The sequence below is a fragment of the Perognathus longimembris genome, chromosome 22 (assembly GCF_023159225.1).
Source record: "Perognathus longimembris pacificus isolate PPM17 chromosome 22, ASM2315922v1, whole genome shotgun sequence".
Classification (NCBI taxonomy): Eukaryota; Metazoa; Chordata; class Mammalia; order Rodentia; family Heteromyidae; genus Perognathus; species Perognathus longimembris.
This window is the reverse complement of record NC_063182.1, coordinates 11,923,323-11,939,456: the sequence shown is the minus strand read 5'-3', so window position 1 is coordinate 11,939,456 and position 16,134 is coordinate 11,923,323. Positions and strand designations below refer to the sequence as shown.

At 40.8% G+C, this 16,134-nt stretch overlaps 1 pseudogene; it reads left to right on the top strand.

The window, feature by feature from the left end:
- Window positions 1-6,618: 6,618 nt before the first annotated feature.
- Window positions 6,619-6,737, top strand: LOC125340215 (annotated as a pseudogene).
- Window positions 6,738-16,134: the final 9,397 nt, after the last annotated feature.

Genomic DNA, 16,134 nt, shown 5'->3' with positions numbered 1-16,134 from the left:
TTGCTTTTAGGCCTTTTGTGGGGGTACCAGATAGCAACAGCAGGGTATATACTGGAGCAAACTGCACACCTCAAGGCAAGAAGCCTAAGAGGAAGCAAAGGGGCTGGTGGCCCATAATCCCTTTAAAGGACACATTCCTAACTACCTAACTTTCCTCCACTAGGCCCCAACCTCTCCCAAGAGTACCACTAGGCCTTTGGGAGACATTCAACATCCAAACTGTAGTACCTAATTAAAAAAAACTTACTGCATTGCCAAGCATGTAGTAAGGACTCTATGCCTAAAACATCTGTTGTTTCTCTAATATACCCAAATATGCTCTGCCTCAGGGCCTTTACTCTGACCATTCCCTCTGTCTGGGAGAATCTTTCCCAGATCTTTACATTTATATCACCTCTCTCTCATTTCTCTACCCAAATGTTGCTCATTAGTGCAACAACTATCTGCTTTACTGCTTTACTCTGTTTCCATACCTTTATCCTGTCTGCCATTATCCTTTTTATAGCCCACTTGTTCTTGAATTCAAGATTCTCCTGCCTCAGCCACCTGCATGATGGGATTATAAACATGGGTCTCCACACCCGAGTTTCATTATTGTTCATTGTTCATCTATTTTTATCCAAAGACAAGAATTTCATCTTGTTTCTTAGGTATCTCTAATCCTTGGCTCACGAAAAGCACATAACAAGATTTCAGAGAGTGCATGAAAGGATGTAAGAAGGTGGTTAGTTGCCCTGATAAAGTTTAGTGATAACACTATCCTAAGATGTAGATAAGAAATAGATACTGTTTTAGAAATGTAGAATGCCCACTTGGCAGTCAGCATAAGGCCCTCCACAGACCCGAGTTCTCTTTAGCACACATATTCCATTACAGGAATCCGATATCTGTTTGAGGGACAGGGTCAATAACAACCGAGGTCAATAACCAGCTTCAATTTAAACTTCTCTCCGAAAGGCTCTTAATGGTCTTCTGGAGTTCTTTGAAATGCCCTGGGTTGGTTTTTTTTTTTTTTCCGACTTTTTCTTAGGAAATCAGCTGGCTTCTGATCCACACGTGCCTGTCGCAGGCAATCAGCTTGCTCCTGCTCTCCAGCGAGGGCTCATTCTGCAGATGTGATCACTCAGCTGTCATAGACGGCCTTAACAAGAAGAGAAATCCAGGTAGTCTTTGTTTTCTATACTTCATCTTTTACTTGAACGCTCTGTTTGCAGAAATTATCTCTCCATAACTGATCTTTTTTTATTATTCTCTTCCTATTCTTACTCTTCCCAAAACAGCATTGTTGGAAGAACACTAGCCCTGTACTGTACAGTTTATTAAGAACATCAGCTTTCTGATGTTAAATTTATATTCATTTCTCCAACAGAGTTTGGCTTAATGCAGTGAGCATGATTTGTGTTCCAAATTCTCTGTTTTCTAGCCTTTGCTGAGCTATCAACTCAGCATTCAGTTTGGATTAGAATGGCCTTTTATCTTTTTTCAAGTATTCTAACAAGGCTTCTTTGTCAGACATGCATCATCTGTTTTTTAACTTCACACCCTGGTCACCTGCCAGCTAGTTCAGCTGCACAAGACTATTTCTCAAAATCTGAAATCCATTTTTCCTTGCGAGCAAGAACACTTGCTATGCCTAGTGTAAATTTCTGACTGTATTTGACTGGGTCTTTGGCTCATATCAGTCTTCTTATTGTACGTATTCAAGCCTCTCTTTTAAAAAAATGTTTAGGGTTGGGAGTGTAGTTAAGTGGTATAACACTTGTCCAGCATGAACCAACATTGAATTCAATTCCTTAGCATTACAGAAACTTATACATATATATGCTAATAAAATTTTATGTATTCAAGGTATTCAACATCACAGTTTAATATGTATGTATATCATGTAGTGACATTATAATCATGTCAACACATTGATCATCACACTGGTTAGTCTCAGAATTTGTTCATTTTATAACTGAAAATTTTGCATCATTTGATCAGGAGCTATCTATTTTGCTTCAGCTCTGGGAAAGCACTGTTCTACTCTGTTTCCCTTAGTCAGACATACTAGATTTCACATGTAAGTAACATGATACATTACTTTCCTTTCCCTGTCTGGTTCAACAATTAATATGTATTGCATGATTTTCTTTTTTTTTCCCTGAATAATATTCCACTGTGTGTTTTTATATACATACATATACACAGAAGCACCATGTTTTCTCATTTTCTCTCTAAAACTTATATATCTTCCTGGGTTTACAGGCACGTACCATTATGTCTGCTCTTTTTCTCTTTCTTTTTAGGAACCTATAGCTCTAATGGCTATGCTTATATATGCATTTATTTATCTGTTTGTTGGTGCCAGTCCTGGGGCTTGAACTCAGGGCTTGGGTGCTGTGCCTGAGTATTTGTGCTCCAGGCTAACATTCTACAACATGAGCCACAGGTTCACTTCTGGCTTTTTTGGTAATCAGACATAAAGGTCTCATGGACTTTGCTGCCCGGGCTGGCTTCCAACCATGATCCTCAGATCTCAAGATTCCTGAGTAGTTAGGATTACAGGTGTGAGCCACCAACTGGAGAAACTTTGTTTTAAGAGATTTCAATGCATCCTGAAGCAAACAAGGAGTTTTGCTGCTCAGAAACGTGTATTGCATTTCTTTGTAATGGAGCTATATTTTACATGCAACTTGTGGAAACACAAAAAGATCTGCAGAGCTAGGGAAGGAGATGAAACCTCAAACACGTGCAGCCTCCCCAGACGAATTTACTGGAATCAAGAGAACAGAGATTGAAGAGAGAAAAGGCTTCGTGAAGCCAACAAGGTCACAATGGAACCGGAGCTGGAGACCCAGCCCTTCCTCTACCACTACCTCCTCCTGCAAACAGCAAACCTGGCTTGCTCAGCCACCGCTCTGTGCCACCCTTGCTCCTCAGCCAGCCTGAGGGAGCCACAGATGCCAGGCAATAAGCAGCACGCTGGGAACGGCCAAGCAGCCATGTGAGGATGAGGCACAGGGCATGTGGAACTTTGTAAACAGACCTGAGATCAAATCTCAGCTCTGCCAAGAAGCAGCTGTGACCTTGGAAAGGTTGTTGATGTTTTAATCGCTGCAAGTCTCTATTTCTTCAACTTCAAAATAAGGACACTAGCTGGGTGCTGGTGGCTCATGCCTGTAATCCTAGCTACTCAGGAGGCTGAGATCTGAGGATCACGGTTCAAAGCCAGCTGGGCCAGAAAGTCCATGAAACTCTTTTATCTCCAATGAAGCACCAGAAAACCGGAAGTGGCGTTGTGGCTCAAGTGGTAGAGTGCTAGCCTTGAGGGTTCAAGCCCCATGACTGACCAAACAAACAAACAAACAAAAAACACACAAAAACCACTATCCTCTTGGTCACAGGCTGTTGTGAGGAGTATGGTGAGAGGGTAGGGAAGCTCACCGGAGTCCCATGGTCTGCCATGTGGCTGTTATTCATTGTGATATGTGGTTATGCTAATTTATTTCCTGGCAAGATTCCTTTTTCTCCACACACTTTCCAATGCACGTTATTCTTGCTTCTTTGATGAGAGAGAGTCCTTCTAACAAGGCTGAAGTGCTATCTCTTTGTGGAGTTGTGATTTGCATTTCTCTGAGGATGTATGAGGCCTAGCACATATTCATATACCTGTGGCTATTGGTATGTCTTCTTTGTACAACGTCCAAAGTCCTTTGCCTATTTTAAAATGCAAGGTTTTTTTGTTTTTGTTTGTTTTTGCTATTGTGTGAATTCCTTACATTAAGAAATTTCTGAAGTAATTGTAGAAAGGGGTGACAATTCCTTTAGTTAGGTTATGCTTCTTGGTCAATGTTCCATTGTTCTCCCCCACTCTTTCTCCTTTCTGTCCTTACCCTCAATTTACATGGCTCATTTATTACATAATGTACATTGACTATAATGACTGTATTTGCTCTTTCCCATGCCTGTGCTTCCTCCGCCCTTTACCTACACTCCAGAACATGTTTCTCCTTCCTAGTATTTGCATCAGATTATAGTTTGCCAATATGTCCTCCCATTCTGTAGGCTGCCTTTTCTCTTGTCGTTTCTCTTGCTACGCAAAGGTTCTTAGTTTATTTCTTCTTTTGATACCTGTGCTTTTGATATCATATTCAAAAACCATTGCTAAGACTTCATATCAAGAAGCTGTCCTTATATTTCCTCCTAGGAGTTTTTGTTTTGTGTTGTGTTGTTTGCAGGGCTGAAGATGGCCTCTCACATGCTATGCAAATGCTCCCCACTCAGTTATAGCCCTGTCCCTTTTCTGGAAATCTGCGTTTTAGGTCTTTCATTTAAACTTTTAATCTATTTGACCTAATTTTTGTATATTGTACAAAACTAAGGTTCATTGATATCTGTTCATGGATATCTGTTTTGTCTGAATCATTTATTATTATCATTATTGTTGGTAGTGCTGGAGTTTGAGTTTGGCTTGCTAGGCAAATACTTGGTTACTTGAGCCCTGCTAAACGCCCCTAGCACTATTTGGTGGTGGAACTTTTCTTCCTTTAATGTGTATTCTTAGCACATTTATCAAAAGTTAAGTCTATTGTGTGAGTTTACATAAGGACTGTCTATTCTCTTCCATTGGTCAAAATATCTGTTTTTGTGCATGTACCATACTGTTGTGATTATAAAGGCTTTGTAATGTAGTTTGAATTCAAGAAGCCCCAGTACCAGAATCTTAAAAAACAAACAAACTAAAAAACAACAACAGTGGGACTGACAAGGTGGCTTAGTGGTAGAGTGCTTGCCTAGCATTCATGAAGCCCTGGGTTCGATTCCTTAGTACGACATAAACAGAAAAGGCCAGAAGTGGGCTGTGGTTCAAGTGGTAGAGTACTTGCCTTGAGCACAGAGAGGCTCAGGGACAAAGCCCAGGCTCTGAGTTCAAGCCCCAGGACCGGTAAAAAATACCATTGTATTAAAAATGCTTTCACCTTTGCAGGTTATACAAATTGTGAAAACTACTACTAACTTTGCTAAATCATTGCTTTCTAACTGTTTATCTTATTTCTTTACATTCTTGGTCCTCACTAGGGCCTGAGTAACAGTAGATTTACCACCGTGTTTCAGGTATTCCTTCAAGCCTTTTGAGTACCTGTATATACCCATTTCTTCAGACAGTCTTTCTATCTTATTTGTGTCTTGAGGTCCACAAAATATTTTTTCTGTATCTCTGATGATCTGTGACAATCTGACAACTTTCTAAGAAATGACATTTTTTTTTTACCCTCAAGAAGTTTTCAAATTTCTGCACAGGGTCCTACCAGTCATTTCATATCATATTTTCCCACAGGCCAAGCATTCTGCCAGGAAAAAATAAATGCCAAGGTAATTACTTCCTGGTAAGGCAGTTATAATTTCCCAAGGCTTATTAAACATCACAGCATGGAGAGCAGAGCAAGATTAGTGACATGATAGAGAAGAGAGGTGGAAGCAGCAGGGAGCTACAATGAAAGCCTGGGCCCAGAAACAAGCAAGCAATGCACTCTGATTCTGGCAGAGTCTGCTGAGAAAATGAGCCAGAGAAGGACTAGCTGGAAGTTGTAATCTACTGTGCTCCCCAGGAATCCCTTCTGGATAGTGGATGGCTCCCGCAGCTGAGGCAGGGTAGACAGGGAACTGGGAAATAAAGCTGGTGTTAATGTGTAACTTGACTAAGAAGTGTGCAAACAGCATTATTTTAAGCTTCATGCTCATTCACTGAGCAATAAGAAGCAGAAAATAAAAAATAAAAAGATTTTATTCTTGTCCTTACTTCACAAGTTATTATGTCCTAGGGATCAAGCATGCACTTTTTTTTTCTGTGTGTGTGTGTGTGTTGGTCCTGGGGCTTGAACTGAAGGCCTGGGTGTTGTCCCTGAGATTTTTTTTGCTCAAGGCTAGTGCTCTACCCGTGCTATAGTAGTGCTATAGCTCTACTTTAGCTTTTTGGTGATTCATTGGAAATAAGAGTCTGAAGGACTGTCCTGCCCAGGCAGGTTTCAAACGGTAATCCTCAGATCTCAGCCTCCTGAGTGCCACCATCACCCAGCTAAGCATGGACATTTTCAAGATAGCTTTCCAGAATATACCTGTCTCTTGATCTGAAATATGTTCATTAAAGGAAGGGTGGGGTTGGTTCAAATCATTAAAAGTCTGCCTAGAAAACTTGGGGTCCTGAGTTCAAACCCAATACTGAAAAAACAAAACAAAACAAAAAGCCAGAAGAAACAAGTCCATGTTGCAAGGGAGGGGAATTAAACAATTTAATCAGATTTAACATCTCCAGGCCAAAGTGACTAACAAAAACACTACCACAGTAGGACAGACTGGGATAAAGTGGCACAAAAGGGGACCATTTGTCCCAAAAGGTGACCATTTGTCCTATGAAAAGTGTGAGAAATCCCCTATTGTTCTCTCTCCAACTGAAAGAGCTCAGCATGTCTTCTTGTACACCTGTGCCTTGCCTTTGAGGTGCAGCTCTACTTTCTGCTTCACTTGCTGAAGATGTGTTAGTTTTACCCTCTGTTTGAAATTCTTTTTCTGAGAAACTAAGAGCCAAGTTTAGTTCCTGGACTTTCCTCTAAAACAGTTCTTAAGACCTTCATCCTTGTCTATGGCCATACCACTGTGGACACGCCCAATCTCGTCTGATCTTGGAAGCTAAGCAGGGTTGGGCCTGGTTAGTACTTGCATGGGAGACTTCCTGGGATTATTGGGTGCTGTAGGCTTTAAAAAAAAATTAAAAAAAACCCTTCATCCTTGTAAGATAGCCAAGTCTTCTTGGCTTTGTTTTGGTTTCTGAGACAATGTTTTACTATGTTGTCCAGGCTAGCCCCCAACCCAATTCTTCTGCCTTAGCCTCTAGAATAGCTAGGATTATAGGTATGTACCACCACAGCTTGGCAGCCAACATTCCATGTCCAGATCCTGTTCCAATTGTGCTATAGCCAGCCCTTTTCTCAGTGGTACAGCAGTACAGGAGGACATTTCTGCAATGTGCTTTTCCCAGGATGCTTTGCTGTCATCTGCTCCAAGATTGTAGTATGAAACCCACTGATCTACAATGAATATGGTGGGAGTGGTGCTCCTAAGATCAGTGCCACTCACAACTTGCACAATTGTGCACAATGGTCTGACTCTCACATCCCCTACAGTGTGTCTCACTCTCTCCCCCAATCTTCTTGTGCTTCTCTAACATCCTACCATAAATTGATCCGAATACAAGCAATGCGTTACTTCTGGGTGAGTCCTTAGTTGACTTCAGCCAACCTGCTTTCCAGTTCCTTCACCCCTCCTCAGTGTAGCCACTCAAGATTGAAGGTATGTCTCTGAGATCTCTATACAAGCCCAATTTCACCCCTCCTCAGTGTAGCCACTCAAGATTGAAGGTATGTCTCTGAGATCTCTATACAAGCCCAAAATATTGAAAAGGGATAGATAAACTGCCTAAAAGATTGAGAAGAATCAAGGGCACACAACCTGAACCCCAGCACTTGGGAGGCTGAGGCAAGGAGGATTGAGAGCTCAAGGCCCAACTGTACTGCATAGTGAGACTCTATTTCAAAATGAGAAGGGCGAGGATGGGGGAAAAGAGCCTTATTTTTGGTCATGGGAGGAAAGTGTAAGAACAGCATCTGTGTGTCAGAGGCCCATACCCATGGCCAAGGAGCTAGTCAATAGATCTGAGCAAGTGATGGCATTTTACTCGGGGCTTCAGAGATGTCAGGGGTTAGGATACATGGATTGAACTAGATGATCATGAGGGCTGGTGGATGCTTAGTAACCAAACTTTGAAGGAACAATGACAAACATGAGTGGGAGGCATGGTCGTGGGGGGCGGGGCAGTGGCTCATTTGAGGGAGCTGAATCATGACAGACTAGACCTGGAAAAACAGCTATCTCTTTCTTGTAGTTTGCACACTCAAGTCAGGGCCAGCTCGACCTTCAATTATGCAGATCTTTGGCAGCCCACAGAGGAATGAGGTCTTAGATAGAGTACATTATTAGTTAAGGAAGTTTCCTTCGATTTCTAGTTGATCATAGATGAATGTTGACTCTAATGTATTTTCTGTATCGAAAGAATCATATAACTTTCTCTTAAAATGTTAATATGGAACATTATATATGTAGATTTTTTTTTCTCAGTACTGGGGCCTCATGCTTGCAAGGCTGGTACTCTATCACTGCAGTCAAACCCCAAAATCTTTTTTTGCTTTATTTTTTTTTTCTCAAAAAGGGTATGGTGATTTTCCCCCAGGCCAACCTAGACCCATGCTCATGACTTTCAAATGGCTGAAATGATAGGTCCTTGTCAGCATACCAAGCTTGTTAGTTGAGATGGGAAACTAACATTTTGTTTGCCTTCAGCGTAGCTGAGATTACAGTTCTGAGCTGCCATGTTGTCATACATGGATATATTTTCTTTTCTTTCTTCTTTTTCCAGTCTTGGGGCTTGAACTCAGGGCCTGGGCACTGTCCCTGAGCTCCTGTTACTCAAAGCTAGCACACTACCTTTGAGCCACAGTGCCACTTCTGGCTTTTTCTGAGTAGTTGGAGGTAAAAGACTCAGGACTTTGAACCATGATCCTCAGATCTCAGCCTCCTGAGTATCTAGGATTACAGGCATGAGCTGCTGGCACCCAGCTAGATTTTCATATATTGAACCATCATGAAGTGAGGAAGGAGGTACAGGTCAACCGATACAAAATAGTATACGTGTAAATAGAATAAGACTAGATGGGCTGGGGATCTGGCTCAGTGGAAAAGCGCCTACCTGGCGAGCACAAGGCACCGAGTTCAGTCCTCAGCTCTGGAAAAAAAAAAAAAGAAGAAGACTAGAGATCTAATGTACTAAGATTTACATATAGCACAAGACTGGAGCTAATAAATTGATTATATTGGGGATTTTTGTTACATAAATAAATTTTATCTGTTATTGTCACCTTCCCTTCAAAAAAGAAGAAATGATTATCATGTAAGATAGCTATTTTGCTTCGCTTTACTATGGAAACAATGTTACTATCTATGTATTCCCAATGGCAATATGTTGTCAACCTTAAGCATACATAGTATCTATCATTGAATTATTTTGCAGTCATGTTATTAAAAAAAATTTTCATTGGATTGGATATGCTTGATGTCCTTAGGATTTTTCTATTATGTTTATGAACAATGTTTTTATTTGTGTGTGTGTGTGTGTGTGTGTGTGTGTGTGTGTGTGTTTAAGCTCAAAAGACTTTATTGACTCATTTCATTGAAAAATCTAGTCCTAAACTGAGCACCAGTTACCACATCTATAATCCTACCCGGGAAACTGAGGGTCTCAATTTGAAGCCAGCTCTGGCAGACAAATCCCCAAGACTGTTATCTCTAAATAATCAGCCAAAAAGCCTAAATAAACAAAATGGGAGGTAAAAGCTATGGGAAAGCTCAAGGCTCTGAGTGCAAGCCTTCATCAATACAGGACGGGGAATTAAAAAAGAAAATAGAAAAAAAATCAATCACAAGTCTATGTATATAAAAGAAATTGACTTTTCTTCTTTTTTAGGGGGGTGGTGAACTCAGGGTCTGGGCATTGTCCCTGGGCTCTTTTGCTCAAGGCTAGTGCTTGACCACTTTCCACCATAGCACCACTTCTGATTTTCTGGTGGTTAATTGGAGATAAAAGTCTTGGGGACTTTCCTGCCTGGGCTAGCTTTGAACCTTGTTTTTGACTTGTCTTCACCAGGCCTCATTTTCCCTAGTGTATCCTGCCTCATTTTCTCCTAAAATGACTTTGGTCCCTTCATCTTAAGGGAAGTCAATGGATCAATATCTCCTGTATTTGCTTTAAGTTTTTTCAATTCCTGACAGCTGCTTACCACACCCCATTTTCCCTACTTTATCCAGAGCCTCACTATGAAGACACCCAGGACAAATCTCTCAATAAAGCAACTGAATATGCTGGAGGGCATATTTTTTTCAAGTTTTATAACTCTGTATTGCTCATCTGGCCAAGAAAAAAAAACACCAAAAAACCACCACAAGGGAAAGGAGTAAGCAAGAAGCCAGATTCTTCCCTCTAGGTATTTGCCAGTCCTGGGCCTTGGACTCAGGGCCTGAGCTTCTATTTGCTCAAGGCTAGCACTTTACCACTTGAGTCCCAGAGCCACTTCTGGTCATTTTCTTTATATGTGGTGCTGAGGAATCAAACCCAGGGCTTCATGTATACTAGGCAAGCACTCTTGCTACTAGGCCATATTCCCAGCCCCAAGCCTAATAAACTTGAATCATAGTTTTTGTAGCTGAGGATACTTGACAAAGTCCAATTCAGATTCTACTAGAATATTTCCTTATAAAGCTAGGGTTGCAAGAGGCTACACCCAGTGTGTAACAGCAAACTAGAAAGAAATGCACAAATAGGGGATACTAAAAATCTTTCTTAACTGCATCTTATTTCTGACTAGAAGGAGGGAAATAACTTCCTTGAACATGTAAAATCAATTTTTATTTGCGCATAAAGCTTCCCACAGTACATTTCCTCCTTTGTAACTAGAAGTGGTCATATGACTACATGTTCATGGATATGAATGGAAGTGGTTCCTATACTCCATTTAAGATTGTCTCAGTAGGTATATAAATGAAATGTTTAATATTCCTTTCTTGTGTTTTGTGTGGTTTGAGGGGTTTTAGGGAGGGAGAAGATATTAAAGTAGGTAGCTGCAGTCTCTGCCTTAGTAGTACAAGAAGAGGAGGTGTAGACTGCAGTGTCACAGAAATCGAGTTGGTACATGAGCAAGAGGGATTTTAATTGTTTAAAGAAGACCCTTGGCTAAAAATGTAACTTAGTAAAGCATTTACCTAGCATGTGCAAGGCTCTAGCATCTATCCCCAGTACTATGAAACAAACTGTAAGGTCTGTTAAAGTAGGTAGCCGATGAAGAACACCACGCAGTATTCAGGCAGGAAAGAAAAGTTTATTCCCGAATTGCTGGCCTGTGGCCGAGGTGATGCATGCCCGGAGAGAAGGGCCGACCCACCACCTGACCATGCCTTATCGAGGCCGGGGTGTGTGTGTGTGGGGGAGGTGGCTGCCACCAGGTATGCCAGTTTACCTAGGTAAGGCAGCTACTGCACGGAGACTTTAGACAGGCAGGGGCATCTGCATGGAGCCCTCCCGGGGGGGACCTTACATTCCAGCCTTTTAATAATTATGAAAAAGGACAAAGATTCTCTCTGGCAAGGGGCATCGACATTAGGAGTAAAAGGTGGGAATGTGGCCCCTCCAGGAGAAGGTAAGCAGCAGCGGACCCTTGGTGGTAGACGCCAGTCCTTGAATGAAGTCTGGAAGAAGTCTCATGAGGCAGGGGCTGGACAATTAAAAAAATTTTAAGAGAGCACACAAAAGGCAAAAGGAACGTCAGGGCAGAAAATTAAAAATTGAATGACAGCTAGTTCGGCTAGTTCTTATCTGATGCATTTGGGGCTGTTCTGGAGTTGGTAGAAAAGGTCCCCAGCTACTTCTGTAGGGGAGAGTATGCTGGACTAAGGCGGGATTGGAGGATGTAAATTCCTGTCTAGTTAAAAGTTAGACAGGAATGGACATTAGTTGGACAAGCTTCTGTGTCTCGATACCCTGACTGTATTACTTTTGAAAGGACAGATATAAAGTGACTTCATTTAGGATCTCAAACAAAATGCCCAAACCTGAATTTGCTTTAAGTTGGATGCCTTGAAAAGAAGCCATAATTAGAGATGGAATGGAGAGGATAAGAAAAAAAATATTTTCATCTTTATTAAAAATAATTTGGAACATTTTGTGGTCTAGAAGTGGAAAGAGTTTTTAGTTGAACTACTTACAGAGAACAGGATCTGTATCTCATCCCTCTCTCTCTCTCTCTCACTATCTTGTTTCTTGCTTCCTTTCCTCTTTTCCCCTCTCTTCCCACTCCTCTCTCCTTTCCTCATCTCTTTCCCTCTCTTCTCCTTTTGCCTTCTAACCTCTCCCTCTACCCTTCTTCCTCTTCATTAGAGAGATCTAATATAACTTAAATATTTCTTATGTGATCTATATTCTTGGATGTGGTTGCCAAGGGTCTTATTTCAATTGGGCCTGAAATCAACTGAAATCTGGTCTTCCACATTCTTCTTCTCCGGGGTCCAAACCTCCTTCCTCTGTGCTCCTCAGAGACATCTCATATTACCACCAAAATCAGTATCTTCTTTAAGCAAGGCAGTCTTGCTTTTCTAATAGCCCTGGCCTCAAGGCCACTGTCTTCAAAGCCACTGTGCCACTTCTAGCCTGAGCTGGAACTGGCTAACAAGTTGTGCATGTGAGATACAATTGCTGATGGGAGGATTCAATATTTATGAAACCTCTCAGCTCCATTTGGTTGCACAGATTAAAAAAGACCCTCCCCCTTTTCTTATTCCTGGATTGAATCTTTTGTTTGTAAACATTCTATATTAATGCTCTTTGAATTTTTTGTTAATATAGAGTACATTACAGTTTTGAAAAATGGTATATTTCACCCAGGGGCACAACAGATAGGGGAGAGACTCAACAAATGGGAGTACTACAAAATAAAAAGTTTCTGCACAGCTAAGGACATAGCCACCAAAATAGAAAGACAGCCAACCATATGGGAAAGGATCTTCACCAGCACAGCAACAGACAAAGGCCTAATATCCGTCATCTACAGAAAACTCAAAAACTAACCCCCTCCAAGCCCAGTAAACCAATTATGAAATAGGCAAAGGAGCTAAAGAGAGACTTCACAAGAGAAGAGATAAAAATGGCAAAGAAACATATGAGGAAATGTTCAACATCCCTGGCAGTAAAGGAAATGCAAATAAAAACAACCCTGAGTTACCACCTCACTCCAGTTAGAATGGCCTATACTCTGAACTCAGGCAACAACAAATGGTGGAGTGGGTGCGGGGAAAGAGGAACCCTTCTCCATTGTTGGTGGGAGTGCAAATTAGTACAACCACTTTGGAGAACAGTATGGAGGTTCCTCAAAAAGCTCAACATAGACCTACCCTATGACCCAGCCATACCAGTCCTAGGCATCTATCCTGAACAACAGACCTCAAGATATCCAAAAGACATCTGCACTTCCATGTTTATTGCTGCACAATTCACAATAGCCAAAATATGGAAACAACCCAGATGCCCCTCTACAGATGAATGGATCCAAAAAATATGGTACCTATACACAATACTACATAGTGATTAGAAATTATGAAATATTGGTATTCGCAGGGAAATAGTCAGAACTTGAACAAATAATGTTGAGCGAGACAAGCCTAGAACACAGAGAACAAAGGGGCATGATCTCCTTGATATATGACTGTTAAGGTGGGGGGAGGGGGAGGCAGTAGAGACCAGGTCTGCAAAACCAAAAACTTCTTGTCAAATGGTATATCCCACAGGTTTGGGTCAGCGACCTTACATTATGTAACTAAAACCAAACAACTACTAAGCATAGAAAAGTCAAAAATAGACCTCTCAGTGGATCACAATAGCTCAAAAGCTATGTATGGAGGATTATATATGACAAGGATAAGCAAACTCTATTGTTGACATTATATTTAAAGTCCTAGGTGAACTTCCTTTGGCGTATGCCACGTGGCTACTGTATATGTTTTTGGTACACTGTGTATTATATATATGTCTACCTGTTCTAGGGAAGGGAAAGAAAAACAGGGTGTAAGATATCACAGGAAATGTACACACTGCCCTATTATGTAACTGTACCCCATTTGTACAACACCTTGTCAAAAAAAAATTTGATAAATTAAAAAATAAAAAAAGAAAAATGGTATATTTCACATATTTCTAGTTGAACATCTAATATTTTTGTTTGTTTGTTTGTTTGTTTTTTTGGCCAGTCCTGGGCCTTGGACTCAGGGCCTGAGCTCTGTCCCTGGCTTCTTCCCGCTCAAGGCTAGCACTCCGCCACTTGAGCCACAGCGCCGCTTCTGGCCGTTTTTCTGTATATGTGGTGCTGGGGAATCGAACCTAGGGGCCTCGTGTATCCGAGGCAGGCACTCTTGCCACTAGGCTATCTCCCCAGCCCAACATCTAATATTTTTATCAAATTCCTTTTTGGTCCACAGATATAATTATTACATATTAAAATTTTGTTAAAGAATTAACTGCTACATCTTCTTTTAAATGTATTCAATGGAATCTAAGCAGTATAATGATTTGATTCTCAACACAATACATTTTGAAAAACAAATGATTTGCTTTGTTGTTGTTGTTTTGTGCACGTACATGGGCTTGAACTCAGGGCCTGGGCATTGTCTCTGAGCTTTTTTACTCAATGATAACATACTTGCACTTGAGCCACAGTTATACTTCTGACTTTTGGTGGTTAATTGTAGATAAGAGTCTCATAGGCTTTCCTGAGGATTACAGGAGTGAATGAATCAAAATTTGTTACATGCCATTACTCTTATCATAAAGGAGAATGCCTTTATATCACTTGGAAGGAAAATGGATGGAACTGGTGATCATCATTTTGAACAAGATAAGCCAGGCTGGAAAAGCCAACCCCCCTTCCCACAAAAACCACCATGTTTTCACTTATATGAAGAATCTAGACCTAAAATGATGATGGTGATTGATAATGATGATGATGATAATGGGGCATGGTTGTAAGTGGGGACTGATGGTATGTAATCAGAGGGAAGAGTTGGAGAGGAAAGATAACAGAGGAAGTGAACTTGTTCAAAATATACTGTATACATGTTTAGAACTATCACAGTGAACACCCCCATACTTGTTCTGTTAATATTTTATACTTTCTTTCTTAAAGTAATGAAAAAAAGAAATCTTTTTCATCTTGGCATGGTGGAACACATCTATAATCTCAGCACCTGAGAGGCTCAGTCAGGATGATCATGAGTTCAAGGACAGCTTGCGCTACCTAGTGAAACCTTGTGTCAGGAAGGAGAGGACAGGAGAGAAGAGAAGGGAAGGGAGAGAAGTATAGTGAAGTATGAAATTATTCACAATTTGGCCAATGAGTACATATCTGTCTTTCCTCAATCTGCAGCATTTTCAATATTAAATAGAACAAAAGCAGATCCCAGAAATATGCATATTCATCAGGCATCATGGGATTATAATTCTGTTTCCTCTGGTTTGGCTGCTAAGGCTTTGGGGGCAGTTTCTATTCTGCTTCCTTCTCAGCATGAGCTAGCTAAACTGCATGTGGGAAGCTGAGATGGAGACATAAAGACCAGTTAAGCAGGGTAGCAGATGTGTTTTTAAATGGTTCCATTTTCAAGGAGCCTCTGCTACAGAATATGAAGGGGAAAAAAACACAGATAAATAAAAATTACAAGATGCCATTGTTTTGGTTGACACTTTTGCACTACATCCAAACAGATCAGGTTGAAAATCAAAACGGAGTCATGTATGTTAAAGTTCTATATGATCAAGGAAAACTAAAATGGCTAATTGACTTTTTAAGAAATCAGGATTAATTCGATGCCTTTTCTACAAAATTAAAAGTGGGGGAAAGGGTGGGTTGGAGGAGTGAATTGAAAGCGGTGATGTTCATCAAGACATGTATTCATAAAATGCTTTGTTGAATGCCCACTCTTTTGTACAAGTACTTAAGGATAATATAAAAATTAAAAAAAAAAAAGAAATCAGGGTCAGAAATAACCCAAATCCCCAGAGTACAGTTAATAAATATATTTTTTTCTTTTATTCTGTTTTTTTCCCGTTTATAGTACTGGAGGTGGAACCCATGATCTCCAGACCCTGTAGTACACAGGCTATATCTCTAGTCCCCAAATTGCTCAGTTTTAATTGTCTGTAATTAACTGTGCCTTAATCCTTATTGATAGAAAATGACTTCAACTGGAAACAGTCATCTCTCCCCTTGACAGCCACAGCCTGAAAAATGCCACAACTGCCCTTGCTGCCTCTTACACTTTGTGGCTGTAAAGGAGAGAACCTATGAACTGAGAGCCACATCATTTGTGGACAAGTCTGCTAAAACAGATGTTGTAAGAAAAAAGAAACAAACACAACTTTCATGTAACTAAAGGTAAGATTGCTCTTCCACCCCACCTCCATCTCTGCACAAACAGCCCCTTCCCCTGTTCCCATATTGCCCTTCTCCC